Genomic DNA, 27,550 nt, shown 5'->3' on the forward strand with positions numbered 1-27,550 from the left:
AGATGTATGTGTTTATGAATCATTATCGAATATTGTTGATACCAGGTACAGAGGCGAGCGTATCCTACCCCACCAATATTACCTGTCATAAATTGATGTACCACTGAAAAACACATGGGAACATATGGAATGCATCGGACATCATGATGTTACAAATTCTAAAATGTCCTCGTCAGGTCTACCGTACAACGTTTTGAAAGATTTACTAAGTCCTTTAATGTTGTAACCACATATTATAAATATAACAATTGAACATATTACATCATCGATAACACTTTTCCCCAGGTGACTAATGGGTTCACTCCCATAAGACAGACTCAGGGAGTACACTAATTAGCTGAGGCATGCTTTCCACCCCTATTTAATTAATGAGCTGACCCAGAGTCACTACAGAGTATAGTAACAGCACACTCCTATCTCCTGTGCTCTTCTCAAAACATATTACTAATCCTTTTACTGAACAGAACAGAATAGAACCGAAATATTATTCTAATAAAACACTTACAGTGACACAGAACATACAGCATATTGATACTTATACTTTAGAGTTAAGTGGTGAATAATCACATTTCATTAGATAAACAATTTTTTCAATAGTACGATGTTTACAGAAATATTGGGAATGAAATTGATTTCTGAGGGCATTTAGTGCTGGACAGTATAATAAAAAGTGAAGTTATTGATGCAATATGTCTTAGTTTAAAAATCATAATTAATTACATGAATTGATAAAACTATAGTTAATACCTAATGTTGTCTTTTTTATCGGGGCACATGCCATTATTATCAAGGGTACAGCTTCATTAAGCCTTATGCAACCAACCATAAAATGTGTTGTTTTAAGCGGTCTGTCTTTTGGGAAGATACCGACTGATGCTCACAGTCTCTATAGCTAGCACCATTTTCCATTCCACACCTGTTCATGGTGAATAATTTGCGTTTAAAACACAAATCAAGTAAATTTTGTTGCATATTCATATGAAGCAGTGTTGTATATGTTGTCTCAATGTTTCGGTCCTTTTTTCAAAAACATACAGATGGTAAGGCCACATATAAAAATATTCATATTTCTCATTACCGCCCGACCCCAAAATTCAACCCGACCCTAAGATTCTTTTTACTTTTTACCCTGAGAACTTTGACTCTCAAAAGTGCATGAATTGTTTACACTTCTAAGTTTTGATTTTCTATAGGAGAAAAGTTTAAATTTCCACAGACATCATGGGGTTTTGGACATAAAATAAAATGTAAAATATTAAATCCGTCCGCCCTACCCATTCGTATTTTACAAAAAGTTATGAGAAACAAGAATATTTATAATATGGCCTAAAATATGTTCATATCATGAGAAACCAGAGATATCCGACATTGTCAAAAACATGTTTTGGAATGACTATCAAATAATAACAACAGCAATTGACCGTTCCCTGTCCCGTGGCGCCTGTCATAAACACATGCTAAGGCATGTCATTTGTACACTTAAACTAAAACCAAAACATAAATATAAAACAAACATATAAGCTTAGTCCAAATAGGGCATTGCTTCAGCCATCATTTTTTCTCTGATGTTTCAAATTTGGAAATTTCCTCCACATACCTACCTTGACATTTCGTTCATTAATCACTTACTTTGTTTCATAACACTTACGTTCATGACATCTAGTGTAGCAAGCGAGCAATTGACCTTTTCCTTAAACCGGACTCTACATTGGTATTTTGGTTTCATTTGTCCACTGTTTAAGTCTGGTGATACGATTGCTGTCCCCAATTATAGACGTATATCTTTCATTGATGCAAAAAAACACATTGTTTACGTCGATTGTTAATGCTTGATTTTGATGTTTTGATGATATCTATATAATTGATGAATCTCAGTCTGGATTCAGACTCAATTATTCCACCTCAGATAATTATTATTAGGCTATCATCCAAAAGTATGCTTGTGAAAAGAAAGGACGATTGTGTTTGTAGATTTCCTCCAAGTCTTTGATAATGGTGATTAGAATATACTGTCACAGAGTTTGGCTGGTATGTACATGTTTGTCTGTGGAGAGTGTCTATTCTATGGGTTACTATGTGGATCGCAACACCCGCAAGGTTGTCTAAATACTTTACCTGTAATATTAGCCCCCGTCAAGGATGCATTGTCAGCCCACAGATGTTTTTTTATATCCTTATTGTAAATCTTATGAACAAACAATAAAGGACAGCCCATCTTTCTTATTGAAGACCGTACTGGAGTGTATGCGCTAATCCTTGTTGATGATGCTAGATAACACGCATCTATTGAGTATACACCTCTAAATATACCGAAGAAGATTTCTGCTTTACAACATCATTCAATTCCACAAGCGGTGAGGTAAATCTGAAGATAACTAAGTTATATTATTAAGAAATGGTGGACATATATATAACACGGAAATTTAATAGTGTATTTATTGAAACTGTCATTTTATAGCTATAGGTATTGTGTTCACGTCTAAAATTGTTTGGACTAAATATGATATTTTTTTTGCTTTTTGTCTGGCTATAATGGCATTGTACATGTATCAAAAAGGTTGGAAATATACCTTTCAATATTTATTTAAGATATTTAATGGTATGGTATGACTGTGCCTATAGTCTGTTATGGTACTTGAGGATGGGGCACTTCATTTAGTACTTAAGATGTACAGCATAGAATGTGCTATTGGTTTCTTAAATTGTGTAACACAACCAACAATGCTATGGTTGTGGGAGAGTGTGGTACAGCCCTCTCCATCCTGTTTATACCACTAAGGCTATCACATGCAGGCTACTGCATCTGGATAATCAGTGACCCGCCAGTACTATTCATTGCTCAAATCACTGAACGACTCAGCTTGCACCTGATGTACTCATATGAAAAATGTTTTTAAAACAGATTTGGGTATGTACAGGTAACACAAGGTGTTAACAATGTGAAGAAAATTTTCACCTTTTTAAACAAAGGTTGTTTAACGACCTTTTCCAATCATCTCCTAAATGTAGAAAAGCGTCTTTCACTCCCTGTTCCTGTACATCTAAAATACGCAGGACTCTTTTCTTGACTAGGTTTGTCGTTTGTTTGACTAGGTTTAAATTTGCTGTTGGGTTTGAGTTATACATAAATGTTCAATACACTGAATGTCTATGTATATATTGCCTAAAAAAGGAAGATCTTTTGTTGAAGGTGATTTTCATGTATTGCTTGTATGTGAGCGTACATATCTCAAACAATATATCACGTCTCAGACTTAACGTCTTTGACCAAATTATTTCATCTGAAAACTTTGATGTCACTTATAACACTTGTGTATAGTTATGTCAGGTCCAGTAGCTAAGCGAAACGTAATTGATTACTTCACTGGCATGCATAATATATATACTACCCATCAAAAGTTTAGATTCACTAGTGTAAATGTAGCCACTTACTTTAGTTTACTAATCCAAACCAGATTTTGCAAAATATTCAATACAGTTTAAGGGTACTGTTTACACGTGAACTGATGCATTGTAAAACAAATGCGTAACGTTGAAAAGATTATTGTCATGAGTTCAATAAATGATGAAACTCAGTGAAAATTGGTGAATTCTTAACAAAACTTTACACCAAAACGCAGCTTTTCACATGCACGATATGTGCACATGTGTTTCAGCAATTTAATTCATGATCCCCGTGCAATTCATCTGCATAAGGTTTGCAGTTAGTTCCCCCAATTAGTGGAGAAAATCATCTTCGACGTAACCACATATACACACATAACAAATAGTGAGTGCTTTAAGTGAGTCTTAACTTTTGATGGGTAGTATACAAAGAAATATTGCCAGTATCACGGGAATTTTACTGAATAAACCACCTGTCTTAATTACATATGCCCGAGAGCATAAGGTCAACATCTCATTATTTGGAACCCATTATTTCCCTTGATCACGAAGCATGTAGGTTATAACTGTTGATGTTCTGTTTATATCTACTAAAAGCAAGTAGAAGCGCTGCGTCTGTGAAGTGTTGTGTCTGTGAAACTGTTCAAGGGACGTGATTACATGGCAGGAAAATATGTACATAAATCAAACGAAAGTCAACTAAATACAGGTTGCAAACTCAAAAGCAACATGTCAGTAGTTTTTAACCGTATAGTATTTCTACGCCAATGGAAGACAGATCAGTTGTGTGATCCGTGAACCGTTGACACAAAAACACCGAGAGCGAAAATACAACATTGACGAATAACTCCAACCGACCGGTTGTATAATGGCCTACGTCCTGCGTGACCTACATATCTCTTCAAAAACATTTGCAAAATAAAATATGTTGATAATTTTAAATACCTTAACATCGAATGAAATCCATCTCTGTTGCAATCCACAAACGTGTTTCGATGACGACGAAAATATATGTAGCCAGGTGGGCAGTTATACAACATACACACCTTACATAATATGTACTGTTGTTACATAAACCAGATAACTTGTCAATGTTTGTACATCCATCTAGTTGACTTGTTTTATTTCACTGTTGTTACAATAACATATAGGAATCATGTTATTTGTCTTTATCTACAAAGACGATTATATCGGCATATTTTGCCAATGCATTCGTTGTGAAACTGAATATCGCATAGATGTCCTCAAGTCACACAGAGTCGCTAGCCTGGGTTGCGGTGGCAATATTTTCTTGCAATTTAAAATGAAAGCATCGTTTTAGATAAATTATATCAAAATGATGTCTTATTATGATTCTACATATGTTATTTGGACAATTTGCCTTCTGTAACCGCCTTTGCATTAATTGTTTTGTTTTTTAAATGTTTTATGTCAGTATTTTGTGAGCGCTTTCCTCTGCAAATTCTTCTAGAATGAAATGTTTAAACCATGTATATTTCGTTTCGTCGTGTTAAATTTACTGAAATAGGACATTAACGTGTGCAGTTGGTAAACAATCAAAATATTAAACAATAATAATTCATGTCGCTTGGAGACACACTACAACGAACAATATCGTGTTTCAGAAACTAGTTATTTTGAAATATTTTCCCCACACTATTTGAAAGGAGGGGACGTTGGGGACGTTGAGGGTGGAAGGGTCTTAAGGAGAAAATAGTATTTTCGCTGGATCGTTTAACAATATTATCAACAAAGTGTTTCATCCCGCCTTCCATAAATAAATAAATAAATAAATAAATAAATAAATAAATAAATAAATAAAGTACTGTTCAGACACAGTTATATAAACAAACTAGATATTGCGTAAAAAAATAATGGTTTAAAAAATTAAAAGTGCACTATAATACATTATAAACTATGAAGAATTAAAGTCGAATGATATCAGATGTGGGGCAAAAGTTTACGAAATAATTGATTTTACCCTGTGTTTTCCAGTTGAAAAGATCTTAAGCTCGACATATTACATCTAAAAATTCAGATTAATGTATTGGTGCTTAATAATTTGTTTTAAGATTATAATAATATTTAAGTTAGTTTGGGTTTTAAAAACATCCGATAATGATTTACCTTAGAATTTCCTTTTCAAAAATCAACAGTTTTCGCAATTTTTTCTAATAACGAGACCGCCTCCGTGGTGTAGTGGTTAGAGCGTCCGCCCGGAGAGCGGAAGGCCGCGGGTTCGATCCCCGACCGCGTCATACCAAAAGACGTTAAAATATGGTACTTGTTGGTCCCTGCCTGACGCTCGGCATTAATGGGTACAACAAGGACTGGTCGGCTCGGAGTCAGTATACTGTGTCTGAGTGGGGTATTCATGCTTCACTGCGGCATGGTATCTCAGTGAGCTAGCACTATAAAACCAGCTTAAGTCTGGGCTAGTACAAACAGCCGCACATACACATACACACGCTTGCACGTCGTCATATGGGCGAAATATTCTCAAGCACGACGTTAAACCCAATTTCACCTCACCTCACCTCACCTTCTAATAACGAATATATTTTTTAAAATTACACAGCCACAGATTACTTTTTTACGAACTGTTTCAAGAATTACTGATAGTTTAACAAACATCTTTTGTATTGAAACTTTTAATTTCATGTTTAGTTGTGTGATATTTGAAACGTTGACAAAATGACTTTTCAACAATTAATAAAACTCATTCTATAGAACGATTCATAGCAATGACTGAGTTCGGATATATTTCAGAGATCGTTATTTTCGTGAATTTTCACTGTTTAGTGTTTTGTCACTGGCTAATTGTTCAAAACTATTAACAGTATTTTTGTAAAACGATAAGTTTTGAGATCGTATTTATTATTCTTTCAGCAGTGAGTTATTTCACTTGAACTGTTTGGGACGAACATCGTCGGGGTGTCGCCCGCCCGGCTCACGTACCTGTCCGTGGGTGCATCTCGCGCTGTCGCTCGCCATTGCATGTGTTTAACACCACACGAAACACGTCTGAAGTCTGGGGAAAAATTGTTTTCCAATAATTTTCACTCACATCTGGACCAATCACTAAGTGTTAGTTTACCTGGAATGTAGTATCTACCTGAAAAGCCGACGCAAGTAAACGCCCGTGACGTCACAACAGCCGATCACGTGACTAGGATTCAGTTCATCTTTAGTGCGCTAAAGTCGCGATATTTATCAAACAGAATATGACAGTATCTGATAAGCGTAAGCACCCAGAACGCAGGATTAGAAAACATTGTTCATTTCTAACTCATATCATTACGATAATGTGACATTATATCTGTCTCTAAGCTATTGACCGAGGTGTATTAAATGGGGCATTTGCCTACTTCCCCGTACCCTTGCAGGTCAAAAATCTAGTTCAGCCTCTTAGGTTAGTTTGACCTAAAAACCCGACATATTCCCATCGTGGGCGAAATATACCGTGTACTCGTTCTATATGCCTTTATGGTCACTCCTTTATTCATTTCCACCACGCAAAATGTTTTCAACCCCCTCAGAATGATGAATTAATCCGAATATGCCGATTTATGAGTTGAGAACCCCTCTGCACTAAGCCGGCATAGTTAGTGATTCTGAGGTCAGGCGAGGACGAACTGGTTTCTAAGGGAGAACAGGTCTTAAATCCGATACATCCTTTTCGTCGTGATACAACCAGAGACCGAATATTATCTATGTATTTACTGTACACACCTTTACTAAAACTAATGCTATTGTGAATTCATCTTTCACGAAAAAGGTTCGGTTTTACTGATCGGATATGAGCTGTGTCTCCTTTCGGTGCTCCTGTTTACGCTGATTCTCAACCGATCTGGCGGCTGTGATATTTATATATATATGACTGGGAGTTCCGATCGGTCACGTCTCTACAACGCCAACTGTTTGCACGCTGATATTGTCTTTCATTTATGAAAATTCTGTCATGGGCAGTTCAAGTCAGAGCAACTTTCATTCAAATATTTAATGTTCATTTAATGACAAAAACAAAACGCAATTTGAACACCAGTCTTGGAGATAGTTTGAAGCGTATTTTTTGCCACTGCGATAGAAGGCCCGGGCAACACAAGCCTACAACTATTGAAGTTTATTGAAGACAATTTCCTGGAAAGGTAAGCAAAATGACTGATTTTGTACAGCGTTCAGATTATGCATGTGTGTGTGTCTTGTTTGTGATTTTTAATATGTATTTTTAGCCTGTGTTTATAAACAAACTATTTGTTTCATGTATGTAGGTATTTAGTAAATATTAATTCACTGTCATACTGATATACAATAATTTATTGATCTGTTACATTGCTTTGTATACTGTAATGTCCAATTTGGGATATAAATATATATTTATATATTAATCCCGTATTGTCACACAATCATGCAATGGTGACATATGAAATAATGTGAATATTTTATTAAAATGCACCTTTCTAAGCAAATAGGTTCTCCAAACTAAAAACACCAAACCAGTATTTCATAAAGCACAATCCTAAAGATATATGTTGTTTAATTTCTATTTGGTTTTATCTTATATATCAAATATAAGATATCTTATATCTTACCCTATAATTGTTACATTAAAGACAATCAGCGTGTTAATCCCTCATTGTATCAACCAACGTAAATGTAAGGTTAACTTTTATAATCTACTCTCATATTGGTAATATGAGGAATTTTGACTTGCTACAATGAAGATTAAACGTCTACAGCGGTGTAGATTATTTCATATGTAGATACGCATGTATTTCGTATGTTACCATTGTTACATCGAGTGTATGGTCAGTGGTGTTCAAACTACAAAGGTTGTCTATATAACGTACTGAATTGACATCCCACTAATTTAAGTTCAATCATAAATTATGTAAATACGCCCACATATTCTTACAATGATCAAATTTTATATGACAAACAGCAAAATACGTAGGTGTATAAATTTCATAAATAAATTACCCTGTAAGATACTGCACTGTTTAAGGGGTTGTATAAATTATTTTAAATTGGTTTATATAAAAAGAAAGTCAGGCTTACTGCAGAATGACTTTAAGAGTCCTTCAGAAAAGGGAGCACACCTACTTGTTGGTTGATTCAGATCAGTCAGTACTGACACTGGTTGACTACCTGGGATTACCACATACAAATATATTTGATGTCATGCAGAAAGAAGGAGTAAATGAAAGTACGTAAGTCTTATATAGTTTGCCATGTTTAAGTATATGTGCTTTAAATATATTTATCTGTATATATACATATACGATTTTTGTTCATGCCTATTGTACCTTTGCGCCAAAATATGTATATTTGTTTTGCTACAGTTTTAGACTGTATGTGTAAGAGCAGGTAGATATATGTCTTTGACCTGAATGATATCAACAGTTACGGGGTATTAAAGCATCCATGGATTTAACAAAACCGATTACGTAATATATAGGAAGTACATATCACTAAGGGCTAGGTAACTGTGTTATTTTCAGCATTGCAACACTCGACAATATCCAAACCATTCAGTACAATGGTTCAACCCCATCTTGATCGACATATAACGCAGGGCGTGTTCTAAAGTGTGTCAGTTTAAAGCGGGGTATATCCGAATGAGCCTTGAGAGTGCATCTTGAAGCCGGATATCGCCGAGATCATCGCGATCGGTTATTCTCTGTTGTTGATGTTTGTAATATATTTAATCAAATTCACACGGCTTTTCACACTCAGAAAATGAACGAAAGCAAGCAGTATACGTAGACTAACATCTAGTCTCTGAAGTCAACATATTTTACACACAGAAAACTGTTTATAAAAAAATGATAATAAAATATAATGAAAAGGGGACTTGCCACATATTCTAGACTTGCATGGGCTTTCTTGGATATATTTATTTCAGGGTTTGTATGACAGACTAGCGGTATACGTAGTAAGTTTATTTCCATTGTCGGTATTATGAATCTATTAAATATACATGTCAATAAGGACTGAATATAATATTGACGTCATGAGAAATGTTGCTATTTACTTGATACGTGTTTGCTTTGCGTGAATTCTAAAAGCCGTAGTGTCATGTGACCTGTTAAAAACCCAGCAACATCAATTACAATTGTACTTTAAGCCAAAGTAGAAAATACTGAATTTAATAAATTCTGTTCTGTTCTGTTCAAAACTGAATGGAATAACTAATACGATCGAATATATATAACATGAGGCGTGATTGTTTACGGTATATATAATTCCGAAAGAGATCTATACTGTAAATACTTACAACGGTTGACGGTCACACTATAGAAATACACTTGTATATTCAAAGGTCAAACTGATCGTCCCCCCTCCTCCCCCCGACACCCGGGAGAGTATGCGCTTTGTTGTTCCTGGCATTAAGACGCGTCTTGGTGATTTTATCAACCACGATTCTGATATGTTTCTCGATGCATTTGAATTCAAACCAGTCTCAGATATCAAATAGCAGAGGAGATCAAATGTTGTATAAATTATTATAAGCACTGAGAAATTATTGGTCCAGATATCAGGACAGTTGCGATACTGCACGAGTTTACAATATTAATGCTGTTTTCCTGTTGACGATCGATGAAAACACAGCTGACTACCTATATGTACATCGTTACTATAAACATACTGTGTATTTTGTATACAGAATAAATAGCAAGAAACTCGAATACACTGTATGACCACGTTATTTAAAGATCCGTCATCTCGAACCTGTTAGTCGGTTCTGACTCATTATATACATTAAAACGCTGATCCCGAATTCGAGATTAAAATACAAAGTAGTATATATTTCGAACCCTTAACTTTACGATAACCTTTGATGCCATGTGAGTAAGGACACCAATGTATGAACAACTGTTTTATTACAGTGAGAGATGGCCATTAATTCATTTTGATTAATAACGATGTTAGAATCTACACTCTCACTGTAATAAAGAAGATGTTCATTCATCCATACACTGTTATTCTTTCTTACTGCTCCAATTTCTTAATGCCTCTCAAAGACATTGTGTACCCTGTGTCTCGAAGTTGCCGTGTATCATATTAGACGAATGTGTTTGAAAATGGGAAAATGATTCATATTTTCATAGTTATTATACAATTTTACTGTGATGATTTCAGTACATTTACACAAATGATGTTTGTGTTCACTGTCCCTAATCAGGAGCCACACACCCTAAGACTTTGCTTCTGTACCCTCGAGTTTCCCTGAAACTTCATACAATACTCTGTATTGTCCGTTGTTTACACCACTGTTGTAAATGTAGGTCGCTTCACCGTAGATATATCAGTTTCGTTATATGAAAGAGGAACTTACAAACATATACCTTTTCTAAAGGGATAAAAGTTTTTAATCCCCTAACCCAAATATCCACAACAAAATATACAAAAACGTAAAAAGAACGGAAAAAACCCCACCAGAAATGCAAACCAGTTCTTACTTTGGATGAGCTAAAACAGAAAATACTCATTTTACTGAAATTAGAGATTCATTAATTTTGTTGGACCCAGAACTAAAATGACTTATAATATAAACCAATGTCCTGTATGTTATTGTGATTGTATGCGACAAGGAACCTTTCCTTGATGATAAGAAATCTCTGCCAAAAGGAGAGTGCGTTGTGCGATTCCGAATAAATCATGATCATGTGTTTATGAATCACTATCAAATAATGTTGATACAAGGTGTTCGCCAAATGGTGAGCGTATCCTGAGCCACCTATGACATCCGTCACAAACACATGCAAAGGCCAGTCAATTATTCACCGAAAACGCCAACGTAAACAAAATAGGGTAGTGAATCTAACACAGCATTGGTCACTGACGTACCACAGTTTGAACCATCATTTATATATCTGCCCTACAACTCCTAATGCTGTCGTTAATGTTGTAAGATCGTTCAAATAACGTCGTATGACGTACTGTGAAATTTACTACAAAGAGCAAACTACATTGTAGCCAACACATTTTTAAATGTCCACACCAAAGGCTGGAGCTGCTGGTATGTTGTTTATAAAGACAATGCTGGCTTTTGGGCAGTTTCGCCCTTGCCAAACAATTTGAATGGTATTTAGTCATTGTTAATCGAAATCAGAGTGATACCTGAAGATTAAGTTCAACTGTTTGGAAAAATGCCCTTGTTTTGAGTTTGCCTGCCGAGCAGAAATTCCTATTCTTATGGAATGAGAAACATAAAGAAAGGGGAGGAGTTGCTGCCAGTGGGGATACCTACTCCCTGCCTGTATGTCTAATCCCCACAATCTAATTACCGTTAAATCACCAACTGTAAGAGGTTTTAATGACAAATGAAGGTTTTCTTAAAAATAATATTGCCCATCAAAATTACAAATTTGTTGCGTTGGTCTTGGCAATGGTGAAACCAACCACGGGGTTGTCCTGACTATCTGCTGTGCACGATCCTTTGTAGATTGAAAAAATATAAATCTTCTAGTCGGCAAAGAAAACCTTTTGTAGTTTGGAAAAAGAACCATATTCTAAAACACTTTCCAAATAATGCAGTGGTATCGTTTACAGAAATATTACCAAACTGCATCAACTTCGTGGCATAATTGATACATTTGATTAGTTTATGATAAAAAGTGATATTTATAAACAACTGACTTAAACGAAATTAAATGCCAAACCATCATCAGTCGCTGTTTGCTCTCTTATCAGATGTGTCTTCAGGTAAAAAGTAACATATTGTGTTCACAATGCATACGTATACCACTGCAAAGACGATTGACATTTGATAAAAGAATCTATAACGGTCAAGAGATATGATATCCATATACTTCAATTACTCTTAAAACCACCATTTGAACTTCATCTAGAATATGATTACATTATGTGAACACTTAAAATGTTTTGGTATCTTGAGTGGAGGTTTTTTTTAAACAAGAGTCAAATAACCGGATTTCGAACACGCTCGAATTCAGTTATTGTGTCGAAGTTGCGTGCGCATCAATACTTTTGTAAAGGCATCCAATGTGTGTACTGGCGTCAGCTTGGCAAACGAATGTTCAGACATTACAGCGAACCAGCTGTCGCACCATTCTTGATTCCCTTTATTATGTGGCGACTTCATCAGATCAGAAACCAACACCACAATCTATTATCTAAACAAATGTGAAAAACTAATGAGACTTTGACACTAACGTACCAATAAAGTATCTGGTATCACAAAGTAAGTTGAAGGATCCCTCCACGTGGGACATGGCAATGTGTCCATGTCAACCCAGGGAAGCGAGGTAGCAGTGAAGGAGAGTCTGTAACTTATACCGTTTTCATATCATTGAATCCTTACTGAATCCGCTTGAAATAGACATACCATGCTTATAATGTCCAAGAAAATTTAAATACTTTATTATGTAAACATTTTGAGTTGAAAGTGTTGATATCGTTTGCATTTGTAACCTTGACTCGATTTCCCTGAGTTTATTTTGTTTTTGTGAATATCTCACTGATTTTGTGATCCATTCATGTATGTTACTTAACTATTTTCCCTTTACTTCAAGTGGAATTTGTGTCTGATGGCGGTCAAGACTGGCAATGCTTTTGGGTACTATATATATTTGTAGCAAGGACTAAAGTGAGCTTTACGCTGCAGTCCCCAATGAACCGATAACTAGAATCCGGGGGAAGGCACGGTAATGTGCTGGTATATATGACATCATTGGTTGTATATTGTATTTTTTCAAACATTGGTCATTGGTTGTTCAATGATGACGCCACCATCTCCCTATGCATCCTGGTGGCGAGACCCAGTTGCTCGGCGACTTCATGTTGTGTTCCTAGGACGTAAAGTTGAAGTCATGAATGTTATATATGTCCCTTGAATACCTAATGTTGTAGATCTGAATGTTGTACTTGTATGTTGAAGACCTGAATGTTTTTGTTTTCAATTTGAAGGCATGATGTAAAGAGCTGAACGTTTTATTTATATGTGGAAGACTTGAATGTTTTTGTTTTCATTTTGAAGACCTAACGTAAAAGAGCTGAATGTTATATTTGGATGTTGAAGACCTGAAATGTTTTTGTTACATTTTGAAGACATGATGTTAAACAGTTGAATGTTTTGTTTGCAGTTTGAAGACCTTATGTTTAAGACCTGAATGTTTTATTTGCGTTTTGAGGACCTAATGTTGACGACCTGAATGTTTTCATTTTCATTTTGAAGACATGATGTTAAAGAGTTTGAATGTTTTATTGGTAGTTTGAAGAACTTATGTTTAAGACCTGAATGTTATATTTGCATTTTGAAGACCTATTGTTGAAGATTTTATTTACATGTGTCCCTAGTTAAGATCAAGTGAATAAATAGTGAAGAATTGATTCACTGACATGTTTAGAATTACCTTACAAAAGGGGTCAAATCGGATTGACATTTCCTCAGGTTCTAAAGATCGCCTTCTAGTCACTATGAACTGCTGGAAAAAACACAGTTGCACGTTGCCTAAAGACCTCACAATGGAGGTCCTGGTATACACGCATCAACATAATCTTAAATGTTTACAGGAAACGTTTTTTTGTGCAAAATCAGACAGTATATACAAGCAAATATTATAGTTTCCTGTTTTATAAAAAAAATTGTTTTACACCCAACCCATTTATGAAATGGTTGCAAAATGACTACTTCTGTTATAGCAGTATTGTGTGAGTATCATGGGATTCATTAAAGTTTAGCGTAACCATAGTAACGAAGCAATGTCTATATGACAAATAATAGGGTAAGTAACTTTGTATTGTTCATGCTTGTGCATATGATGTATTAGAAGTATCCTGGTCAATATACATAATATAGTTCCTAACAAATAAATGCTAAATCCAATGTAACCTTGACAAACATTCTCGTATACCATACGTAGTGTAATATCAGCTATTGAATTGATGAAATGTAGGTAGAATATCACATTATATTATTTCCTTATGACAGAGCGTGGAATGCATTACCATGGTTTGTAATAATGGTTGAGAGAGAGATCATGTGTATTGTACGCGAGAATAGAGAGAGAGAGAGAGGGGGGGGAGGGGGGGAGAGAGACAAGAGAAGATATTTTGTAACAGATTGTCCCCTCGTAATATATATATATGATATGATATGATATGATATGAATGATATACAAGAACAGTTACCTATGCACCTTACATTCGGTTGTCAAGGTGACACTATTTGGCCCGCCCCTTTCGCCTCGTACCTCTAATGTATGCAAATTTCCGCGTGCGTGATGCGCCGAGCTCAATCTGACTAAACATTGAATGTTGTGCGTCTAAGGTCGGTATGTACACAGGGTGTGTGCAGACCAGATAGAGCTCACGCTTCGCTGACGGAAAACAGTGAGACAGTCAAACTAGATCACGACAAAAGAAGAAAGTTATACCATAAGGTACCATGTTGCGTATGTGACATTCTATTTCTGTAATAATACCTTCCTGTTTGTGTTTAGATGTTTAAACATGTTTAAACATGTTGACTTAATTAGTTGGAACCAACTGAAGATAGATATTGGTAATAGGTAAAGGTACCTCTGCATAGTCAAAGGATATAATTCATGCGAGAGATGCTATCAGTATATGGTCCATGCAAATGTCATCCATGCAAGTGTATCTTTGTGTCTGTACTTATTATTTGTGCGAATTTATTTATGTTTAATTGATCATATTTTGCGAGTGGAAGTGCATTGTTTAACATATTGACGCTTTTGGTGCTTACTTTCTTAACGCAGCATCTTAGAAATTAATGTCATTGTGGGCAAACTGAATCGTTAAATACATGCCTCATGGTGTGCTACCACGTGACTTAAAATTCTAATTTTATGTTAAACTGACCGTTGCTGCAGACTTCCTTTCAGGGTCATTCATTATGTTGTTGATCATCAACATTCATAAACGCATCATCATGATCTTGATATGAATTGACAAAGATGCGGAAAGTTAGAGTGTTTCCTCTCATCTGATTCACGTCTGTCTTTAGTTGACATGATGATGTGACGTCTTTCCCGGGGGCCATTTTGCAGATTACTGCAAGACATACAAGTTCTTGCCATTTATTCATGTTAAGGATTGTACACACTGTTGTGTCACAGTATTTATATTTTCGTATCCATCTGTATTTTGGACGTGGAACTGCAACAGCCATTAGGTAAGACGAATGGAGGCGTATGTTAACATGTTTTAACCATCTTTGAAAACTTTGGTAGCGGATGGATTTTTCTTATTTCTGATTGCATGCTTGCTTGACTGAAACGACGCCAGAAAACACCCATGTCGATACGTGTTTGTGCATATGGTCTGGGTCTATTATTTTGAGCTTGTACGGATAAAGTATAAACCCTTAAACGCATATTATTGACTATATATTATATTTCTGACGCTCAACATTAAGCAAAAAAAGCCGTTGGTAAATCGAGCTTTTTTTGGTTATTGTTATGACTAAACACATCTGAAGGAATGATATAGCAGCTGCCTAGTGACGTCAGTTTGAAGAAACAGTTGGTGAGACACTTAGTCCGTACTTCACATATGTCGTATAAGGTTGCCCTCGTTCAACCACTTTTGGTTGAATGACTCCGATGAAAGGTCATGTTGGAACTTCTAATTCACAAAAAGAAATCAGACTTCATTTTGAGCGATACCCGTGAAAGTCCGGGTTAGGATTGGTCTTCAGTAACCCATGCTTGTCGTAAGAGTCGACTAAGTTTATTGTATTCAAGAGTCGACCAAGTTTATTGTATTCAAGGCCTGCGGCCCATATACAAGGAGTTACATACATATACATAACTACAGTACATAATACAATGGCAATTATAATGGTTATTGCTTAGATAACCTATCATTTCTCAAGACAACAGCATGTTTTACAAATAGAGAAAGGTTACGGATAACAGTTTCATTTCTGGAAGTGAGAATCGAGACAAAGGCTATCGTTGGATATTTTTATAGATAATTACTTGAAATATATTTACTTCTAAGATCATCATAATATGGACATACAAATATAAAATGAATTTCATCTTCAATAGATGAAGTGCATAATGGACAAATTCTCATATTTCTTTCTATAGTCAACCTTCTACCTTTATTAATACTTAAATCTAATAAACCTAGTCGGAGCTGAACAAATGTGCGTCTGATATTTCTTGATGTCAATACAGATAAATATATTTCTGGTTGGATAAGGCTCTTTAATGGACCTATATAGATCATACCTTGAACTATTTTCGAGAGTCGAATGCCATTCTTGATGGAACATATTAACTGACTGTTCTCGGAAACGTTTAAGAAACAGAGTTACATTACCCACTGTCTGATTTAACCATGCAAATCCAAAGCCATGAGAAAATAAAAGATTTCTAATATGGGAAGCCCAAGTTGTCTTGCCCATGTTATCAAGATGAACAAGCATATTATAAGCTATTTTAGGTATTCGTTGTTCATGCATTTCCAGAATCTTAAGCCAATACTTCAAACATCTGATTTGTGAATTTATATAAACTGGATATCTCCCACATTCCCCATAAACCATACAATTTGGCGTTGCTTGTCCAACATTTAGAAATCTTTTACAAGCTAAGAGATGAAGTTTCTCAAGACATTCTTGACGCTGAAACCCCAAACTTCTGACCCATAAAGCATAATCGGTTGAATTTGTGAATCAAACAGTTTGAAAAATATGTTTGGAGTGAAGGCACCTATATTCTGAGAAACAGACATAACATTTATGAAAGCCTTCTTTGCACGTGATTGCAAATCAAGAACACTTTTTTTAAAATTCATCGTGTGAGAAAACATAAAACCAAGGTAGGTATAGTGATTAGCAATAGTCAGTAACTTGCCATTGAAAAACCATTTCTCTTTTGAAGCGACGGGACCGCCTCTTCTGAAGATTACAATATTTGTTTTCTCAAAACTAACAGAGAGTTTCCAATCGTTTGTGTAACGTTCTAAGATATTGAGTTGATTTTGTAAGCCAGTAATAGTATCGGACACCAAGATCACATCATCAGCAAAAAGTAGGATGAAAATTTCAAGCATATCAGGAAACATTTGAACGCCGTGTGTACCAGAGATTGTAATATCGTAATACAGTTCACTTATAAAGAAAGAAAACAACATTGGACTTAAGATACAGCCCTGTCGTAACCCTATGGGACAATCAAAGAAGTCGGTTACATCATCACCACAACGTACACACGATTTTATGTTAGAATACATTGACTTTAGAATATTATACATTTTTCCTTGTAAACCAGATTTTTTTAAACAATACCACAATTTGGAACGATCTACAGAGTCAAAAGCTTTCTTAAATCAACAAAAGCAACGTATAATTTGTGCTTACTTCGTGAAAGACATTTTTGGATTATGGTATATAATGTGAAAATATGATCTGCAGTTGAATATTCTTTCCTAAAACCGGCTTGGCATTCAGGAATCAGGTTCCTCATATTTGACCAATTTGAAATTCTGTTATTTAATATGGTTGTAAATACCGTGCCTAGAATACTCATTAACGATATACCTCTATAGTTATCCGGGTTGTCTAAAGCTCCTTTTTTTATGTAATGGAACAATAATTGAACGAGACCAGTTATCTGGAAATACACCTCTGTCAAATATAGAATTGAAACATTTCCGTAGGAAGGGCATTAACTTGACCTGAGAACATTTTATCATTTCAATCACAACGTTGTCAGGTCCAGCTGCCTTACCACTCTTTAAATGAGTAATTGCATCTATAATTTCATCATCAGAAATTTGTGTTTCTAAAATCAATTTATCGATGCTTTCATATTCCATATCAAGATTGAGATCACGAACATCATCATCAAAAACAATGTTATCGTTCTGAAGAATAGAATCATTTGAGAACACTCTCAAATGAATCAACCACTCAGGTTTGGAAATATTTATTTTAGGATTAGTTCGATTTCTAAAGGAACGGATTTGTTTCCAAAATTTAGCGGGATTATGGACACACTCATTAAGTCTTCTTAGGTTTTGATTAAGCAACCTACCTTTATATATTCTACATGAAGTTCTGTATCTATTTCTCATTTTGCAAAAATATTGTCTGTTACTCTCAGTGCGTCTAAACCGAAAACTTCTCAATGCTTTGCGAGCATCTCGTCTAGCAGTCCTGCAGTCTTTATCTACTGTTGGCTTACTGCTCTGTTTGTTTGACTTAAATGTTTTCTTCATACATTCTGCTGATTCTAGTATAACGTGGACAAAATCATCTAAAGCACCGTTCAGATCACAATCAAGTTTTGACAGGAGATGTTCGTAACAAGAAGTAATATTACTCTGCAAATTATCTAAATATGTTTTACTAAAACACTCGTTCCAGATATATCTTTCTTTGGAATAGACATCTTTACAACCGTCACTCATATTTATCATATCTGGTAATTGGCAAGTCAATTTCAACGGTAAATGATCAGAGTCCACCCTTTCACCAACATTTAACATATGTATAAATGGGAAAAAGTCAGGTGAGCAAACCAAATAATCGTTGACACTGGAACCCTGCTGGCCATTGTATGTATATTCGCCTTGTTCGTCTCCGTGTACTCTACCATTCACTATATGAACAGTTTGAAGGCATAACATAAGTCTAACAACACTCTACCAAAACCGTTAATAACATTATCATGGGAATTACGATCTTCAATAGGGTAGTCATCATCAACATCATGAAATACATTATTCACATCATCATCATTAGACAAAGTCAAGTTATTTTCTTTACCTGTACGTGCGTTGAAGTCGCCACACATAAGACTCCATTATTTATGGATCGCCGCCATATAACTGGAATATTGCTGAGTGAGGCGTAAAATAACAAACCAAACCATTTTGAGCGACACTTAATGAAACCAAAGAAGCCAGTGACACATGGGGTAATATTCATGTTACATGTACAGGTGAGGTGAGGTGAAATTGGGTTTAACGTCGTGCTTGTTACATGTACAGACACCAGATGGATGGCTCTGTGAGGATTATGCACCATGCCCCTTTCAATTTCAGTTTCATTTCGTACAAAAGGTGGAACTAAATATAGTGAGTTTCAAATTCAGAATTTGGAACAATATTTAGACTTATGGCGTTGGGTACTGTGGCTGAGCATAATTTGGGCACTGCTTCTGAAATGTGTTTGGACGTGAATGACCGTAAACGTCTACGCGATCAGATCACCCAATCCGAGCACTCCCGACACAAATCAGTGAGTGACTGAGTGTTGGTTTTACGCCGCTTTTAGCAATATTCCAGCAATATCACGGCGGGGGACACCATAAATATGCTTTACACATTGTACCCATGTGGATAATCGAACTCGGGTCTTCGGTGTGACGAGCGAACACTTTAACCACTAGGCTACCCCACCGCCCGACACAAATCAAGCTTAAACCCCGTGGAAGAGTCCTTTGCATCTGAATCTTTTACCCAAAACATCCAAAGTGAGAAATAAACATTCCATGTTGTCAGCTAGCGAAAAACAACGCTAAGCGTAGGTCACGGTTGTCTTTTCCTATTCTGACGGTGACCTTGCCCTTTGTTTGAATCTTTCACTTATTCGATATCCAATCAGGCCATTTTTATAATTTTCAAGACAGGTTCGCTGGGTAACATAACTTCTCTGAGAACACACTGACATCCTCATTTCATGCCTCTAAAATGGTACTGACAGGATGTAATTTCAGGCGATGGATCATGGACCCGGACAGTGCCGATGGTACAGAGGCGATATGAAGTGCGAGTGTTGACTATTTTAAACAGCGGCACCATTTGCCTTTTTAAAATAGTTTGCAGTTGTTCTGCGTACTAGGAACTGTGCGCTTCAATACCATAAGTGAAAGAAATTGATGAAAAAGATTGTGATCCTCACTGCTGTTATCTTTACAGCCACAATAACAGGAACACTTTATTTAGGCGTATGCATGAAAATGTCAACAGTTACCTTATCTATATACTTTGATACGTGTATATCAGATCGGTCTGGTCTCAAAAGTTACCCAAGGTTTGAAAATGAGCGAGGACAAACGACACCTAATAAACAATACATACTGTCATTGCGAACATTTGGTTGATAAGACTACCGTTGGATTTAGAGTTTTCAAACGTAGATTATATATTGTTATCAGTATATATTGTAATTATTGACGATGAGACAGTATAACGTCTCAGGACGCACGGTTAAAAGACACAGTCGCTAACATGACAACAGTGCATGGTTACATGTATTGAATAAACTGGCTGTTCACATTGACAGTATTGTAGTTTTTCATTGTTTGATCTTCTGCAACCCATGCTTGTCGTAAGCGGCGACTAACGGGATCGGTAGGTGAGGCTCGCTGACTTTGTTGACACATGTCATCGTATCCCAATTGCGTAGGTCGATGCTCATGCTGTTGATCACTGGATTGTCTCGTCCAGACTTGATTATTTACAGACCGCCCCCTTATAGCTGGAATATTGGTGAGTGCCACGTAAAACTAAACTTACTCAATTCATTGTTTGCTGGTAGCATTAGTCAGTGAGTGGTCTCGGTGGACGCTTCAATGTGGTTTCACTAATTGTGTGACTATATTATGACGTGGATATATATTTACACACACACACACAGACACCTTATAGGTATTGTCTTCAGCCAGTCTGGTACGTTTTGAAGTCATTGTTATTGACAAGGGATTTTAAGAAATATAATAACTTTTCAGAGATCACGTTCATTAAACGTACCAGAAACCTGTGATCGTGTATTCAAATTCCAAATTATGCCCGTCCTTACGACACGCACACACGCACACACTTATACAGCATGAAGTTTAACTGACTGACCAACGATGGTAGAGTGTGTTATACTCTTTATTATGAAATGAAATACTGCTAAGCGCGACACATACTGATATGTGAATTATACTCTTTATTATGAAATGAAATACTAGTAAGCGCGACACATACTGATATGTGAATTATACTCTTTATTATGAAATGAAATACTGCTAAGCGCGACACATACTGATATATGAATTATGCTCTTTATTATGAAATGAAATACTAGTAAGCGCGACACATACTGATATGTGAATTATACTCTTTATTATGAAATGAAATACTAGTAAGCGCGACACATACTGATATGTGAATTATACTCTTTATTATGAAATGAAATACTGCTAAGCGCGACACATACTGATATATGAATTATGCTCTTTATTATGAAATGAAATACTAGTAAGCGCGACACATACTGATATATGAATGATGCTCTTTATATATGAATGATGCTCTTTATTATGAAATGGGGCGGTGGGGTAGCCTAGTGGTTAAAGCGTTGGCTCGTCACGCCGAAGACCCGGGTTCGATTCCCCACATGGGCACAATGTGTTAAGCCCATTTCTGGTGTCCCCCGCCGTGATATTGCTGGAATATTGCTAAAAGCGGCGTAAAACTAAACTCAGTCAGTCAGTCAGTATTATGAAATGAAATACTAGTAAGCGCGACACATACTGATATGTGAATTATACTCTTTATTATGATATGAAATACTGCTAAGCGCGACACATACTGATATATGAATTATGCTCTTTATTATGAAATGAAATACTAGTAAGCGCGACACATACTGATATATGAATTATACTCTTTATTATGAATTCTAAGATGCCTAGCTGTTAGAACAATCGAAAAAAAAAATACATTATGAGACAATAAAGGTATAGTTTTTTGATGACGTAACAATTGAATGACGTTATCCCGTCACTGCGCCATTCTAGTGTGCCCCCTCGTAATCGAATTATTTTACATTACGTCACAATGTAAGTGACGTCACGATGCATGTCAGTTGTCATCGCCTCGTACGGCCTCCTACAGTAAACTACTCCGTTGCATCCCGTTTCTTGGTTTGCAGTTGCTTCACGCAGCTAACATCACTGGTGGAAACATTACGTTTATGTTTTACGACGGTTAAAATGTGTCAATTCGACTCACAAGTTTTCAGCGACACGGTAACGTTCGCAATGTTTACATTCCCACAATGCAATCGTGGAATGTCGCTTGACTACTCAACTTCCTCTGGATGTACTGATCTAAACTTACGCTGATAGTAGAAATGCAGCGTTCATATTGCCCAATATGGTTTACGTTAATGACAGATGTAATTAAAATAATTCAGAGAAGATATTTAATCCGAACGTAAACCGTCATCAAACTGTTATCATTTGTTTATTCTGGTAACGTTCGTCTTAACGTAGGGGGTCAGACACATCAATAGAACAGCGCACCAGTTAGCCCTGTGCGAGGATTCTTAATTTAGGTCACCGACACCGTCATTTGTTTTCTACCTTAAATTAATCGTAATTATCCTTAGAAAGTATTAAATTTAGCATCTTAGAAAAGATGTAAAGTTCGCTCTACCCCAATGTGTTTTGTAATAAAGTATAGTTTTGCCCTGAACTATTATAACATCAAAGCACTCGGACTACCGTCCTCGTGCTTTAATTATAATAGTTCAGGGCAAAACTATACCTTATTACAAAACACATTGGGGTAGAGCGAACTTTATTTCTTAAATGAAATACTAGTAAGCGCGACACATACTGATATATGAATTATGCTCTTTATTATGAAATGAAATACTAGTAAGCGCGACACATACTGATATATGAATTATGCTCTTTATTATGAAATGAAATACTAGTAAGCGCGACACATACTGATATATGAATTATACTCTTTATTATGAAATGAAATACTAGTAAGCGCGACACATACTGATATATGAATTATGCTCTTTATTATGAAATGAAATACTAGTAAGCGCGACACATACTGATATATGAATTATGCTCTTTATTATGAAATGAAATACTAGTAAGCGCGACACATACTGATATATGAATTATGCTCTTTATTATGAAATGAAATACTAGTAAGCGCGACACATACTGATATATGAATTATACTCTTTATTATGAAATGAAATACTAGTAAGCGCGACACATACTGATATATGAATTATGCTCTTTATTATGAAATGAAATACTAGTAAGCGCGACACATACTGATATATGAATTATGCTCTTTATTATGAAATGAAATACTAGTAAGCGCGACACATACTGATATGTGAATTATACTCTTTATTATGAAATGAAATACTGCTAAGCGCGACACATACTGATATATGGTAATTATGCTCTTTATTATGAAATGAAATACTAGTAAGCGCGACTCATACTGATATATGATAATTATGCTCTTTATTATGAAATGAAATACTAGTAAGCGCGACACATACTGATATATGAATTATACTCTTTATTATGAAATGAAATACTAGTAAGCGCGACACATACTGATATGTGAATTATACTCTTTATTATGAAATGAAATACTAGTAAGCGCGACTCATACTGATATATGATAATTATGCTCTTTATTATGAGATGAAATACTAGTAAGCGCGACTCATACTGATATATGATAATTATGCTCTTTATTATGAAATGAAATACTAGTAAGCGCGACACATACTGATATATGAATTATTCTCTTTATTATGAAATGAAATACTAGTAAGCGCGACTCATACTGTGTGATTGGTATATATGTTAATTATGCTCTTTTTTGTGGACAAGGTGAGACTGGGACCTTGATCTTAGTTGAGGTTAACAATGAGGACGACCGAAATGTCACATTAACTTGCCCAATCCTGCCAGCTGTGACATATAGGTGTTTGACCCCGCGTGAGCCCTTTGGTACATACAAACCATGCACTATAAGGTAGATAAGAAAACATTAAACAAATATAAACTGCACAACTTCAAAGATGTAATGGAACACGGTACTTTATAACGCGAGTTGACTCTAACAATTGTAACTTAAGGTATATCCACTTAGTCAACAAAGAAAGTTGACTTTATCTATTGGTATGTTCTCGCAGTTACACCCATAGTGTGTGTTCGGTTTCTACGGATCTTCATCTAACATAAATACTTTCAAAACTAATTGACTTCAATAAACGTAAATGAAGTTGAGATGTTCCCACTAAGTTTACAAAGAAGGTTGACTTTATCTATTGGTATGTTCCCACAATTACATCCACAGTGTCACGTCCTTTTGTGAGCTCAGTGTCTAGGGATCATCATCTAACATAAGTACTTTTCAAATCAAATTGACTCCAATAAATGTAAATGAAGTTGAGATATCTCCACAAAGTTAACAAAGAGGGTTCACTTCATCTACTGATACATTCACACACTCTACTATCAGATACACTCACACAGTGTCACGTCGTTTTATGTGTTCAGTTGTACGGAACAACCTTTGGTTGTGTAACTCAGCTTCGTTGTGAACTTGTCCGTTATTTGGATGTACAATTACTCTGTTATCACGTTAGTCACTGTCATTCTGCCCTTCTTCGCTTAAACTATGGTTTAATCAAATTGCCTTGGATGTTTTCCAAAATAACAAATTGTCTACGAAAATGGCCTGGAGAGTATTTATCGTTTAGAATGGTGAAAAACATTATCCACCACAAACATGGCATTGTTTTAAGGTCTTTTTATATCAAAAGTGTTTAGGCTCTTATGGGTTTGGGGTTTTTGAAAAAAAGCCTCTCTGGTTTTGCATTAATAGCTTCATCATAACATTATCCACCACAAAAATGACATTGTTGTAAGGTATTTTTATAACGAAAATATTTTGGCTCATAAGGCTTTTTCTTTGAAACAAAACCCCTCTGGTTTTGCACTAGTAGCTTAATCATATCGAGTCACCATACAAAATTTTAGCCCCAAATCAACCCACCCGCCGCCGACTTTATTTCTTTCAAGCATTTGTCTGGGAAGTATTGTCACTATGGACAAACTCGTGAAATAGATGTGGCATGTCGTTCTAGCATCTGGACATTTTACCCATACAGTTTGTGCTTGATCCCTCATGTCAGTACTTGAAGTGATAACCCATGATATTGTACCTTGGTAGGTTGGTGATATCTGACTTAGTACGGAAAGTAATCACGCGTTCACCAACCTTGGTGTTTAAATGTCACAAGTTTATTACAATCGATCAGGTTCAAATACGTCATACAACACTGACTCAATAGTTATGACATCGACCTTACCACATTCAACGACTCAGGAAAGAAGTCGATTTTGTTTCGGAAGACATAAGACGGGTATTTCCAAGTTTGGCGCATCCGTGACAAAGGCGATGCCATTTATTGTGCCATTCCACATTAATGCTGTTAACGAATATTCTCATGTTTTAGGCGACCTCTTGGCATGCCTTTGCATGTGGATCTGAGAATATCATGTATTGTGTACGATGCTGTCACCTTTTTGGGAACCCCATGGTTCATCTCTGTTTGATAGTGGTCGTGTAAAGGTATGCTGGACTTGGCATCTGTCATACGGAAAAGGGTTTCTGTTCCTGTAAATAAACCAGAGCGGTATTGTTCCATGAGATAATATTATCAGGCTTAAACAACACAATGCCTAATTTATTTTACTGATGTTTCTCTCAATGTTTAGGTTTATAGGTTTAACAAGTTCGACTTTTGTTTGCTATCACAAACTACGTAATGTGCTTAAATTAAGAAGTGCTTAAAATTATGCTCATCTTGAAATGACACGGGCTTACACACGTGCTCGCTGGAAATGAACATCAGATCGTTGGCCAGGCTTCCTGACGTGGTTGACACATGTCATCGTATCCCAATTGCGTAGATCGATGCTCATGCTGTTGATCACTGGAATGTCTGGTCCAGAATCGATTATTTACAAACCGGCGCCATATTGCAGGATTATCAAACTAAACTCACTCAGTCATGTTTATTAACTTGGTCAATATTGACTTCAGAATATTTTCTCCCAACTGCTGTTTATGATTTTACCTTTTGCATGCATGCATATATAAATGTAAGGGCATTTTCGTCAAGGGCTCTTTATCAGCTTTGTTGATAAATACTTCCAATCAAAAGTTTAGACTCACTAGTGTAATTGTAGCCACTTTCTTCAGGCAACTGTAAGAGTTCTAAACAAATTTTGCAAAATATTCATACCGTTTACACATGAAACAAATTCGTACAGTTAAAAATATTATTGTCATTGGCGACTTCTTACAAAACTTTACACCAAATCGTAGCTGTTCACATGCCTGATATTTGCACATGCTTTTCAGCAATGTGATGCATGATACTCTTGCAATTCATCTGCTTAAGGTTTGCAGTTGGTTCCCCCAAGTTAGTGGAGAAATCAATCTTCGATGTAACCATATGTGAGGTGAGGTGAGGTGAAATTGGGTTTTACGTCCTTGAGAATATTTGCTCATATGACGACATATGTGCGGCTGCTGTACTAACCCAGATAGCTGGTTTTATAGTGCTAGCCTACTGAGATTGCCGCAGTGAAGCATGACTCTGACACATTATACTGACCAACCCATTAATGCCGAGCGCCAGGCAGGGACTGGGAGGTATGACGCGGTCGGGGATCGAACCCACGACCTTCCGCTCTCCGGGCGGACGCTCTAACCAATACACCACGGAGGCGGTCTGTAACCATATGTACATAAGTTTAACATATAGTAGTGTTTTCAGTGAGTCTAAACTTTTGGTGGGAGGTATATAAGGATAAGCCTTGTTCAGGGTTCAGCAATGCGGAGCAGAAGTTTTAAATTTTGAACTTTACCATTTATGGGTGCATTAATCAAACGCTGTTTGTCTCAGCCTTCAGCCTGCTGAAATAATGTCAGCATAAGGCGTTGTAATGAGGATGGCTGAATTCAAACAGTTGGCGTGGCATTAAATAAGGCACAACTGAATCAATCTTTTGAACATTCATACTAGACAGAAAAATGAACATTATTATCCAAAAGTATCCTGCTGTTTCAAACATACAGGGGTTAAAGCCAAAGTAAATATAAAAAATGTAAGTTCTTGAGTTTACCGGAATTACTTGATTGACAGTGGAATGAGTTTCATATTAGAAGCTTGTATAAATTATTGAATTAGCGCAAACCGATTTCAATAGTCTTATCTCCGAGATCTCATATTTAACTGTATATTTGTATCGGAAAATAATAGCGTGACAGCAAATTTCTGAAAAATAATATTCGAAAACGTTCGTCGTAAACAAATCGT

At 36.0% G+C, this 27,550-nt stretch overlaps 1 protein-coding gene and 1 long non-coding RNA gene across 2 annotated transcripts in view; one reads left to right on the plus strand and one right to left on the minus strand.

The window, feature by feature from the left end:
* LOC124264113 overlaps positions 1-4,438 on the minus strand; it is a 47,662-nt gene extending 43,224 nt beyond the window's left edge. Inside the window, exon 1 of the long non-coding RNA XR_006895056.1 lies at positions 4,330-4,438. This is a non-coding gene — a long non-coding RNA (uncharacterized LOC124264113). The remainder of the gene's footprint in view (positions 1-4,329) is intronic.
* Positions 4,439-7,217: 2,779 nt separating this feature from the next.
* Positions 7,218-27,550, plus strand: part of LOC124264112 (nuclear hormone receptor E75-like) — a 38,598-nt gene continuing 18,265 nt past the window's right edge. Inside the window, exon 1 of the mRNA XM_046698836.1 lies at positions 7,218-7,532. The gene's annotated coding sequence lies outside the window, so the exon portion shown is untranslated. The remainder of the gene's footprint in view (positions 7,533-27,550) is intronic.

Source organism: Haliotis rubra, unplaced genomic scaffold (genome assembly GCF_003918875.1).
Source record: "Haliotis rubra isolate DU_JTF1 unplaced genomic scaffold, ASM391887v1 Scf91, whole genome shotgun sequence".
Classification (NCBI taxonomy): domain Eukaryota; kingdom Metazoa; phylum Mollusca; class Gastropoda; order Lepetellida; family Haliotidae; genus Haliotis; species Haliotis rubra.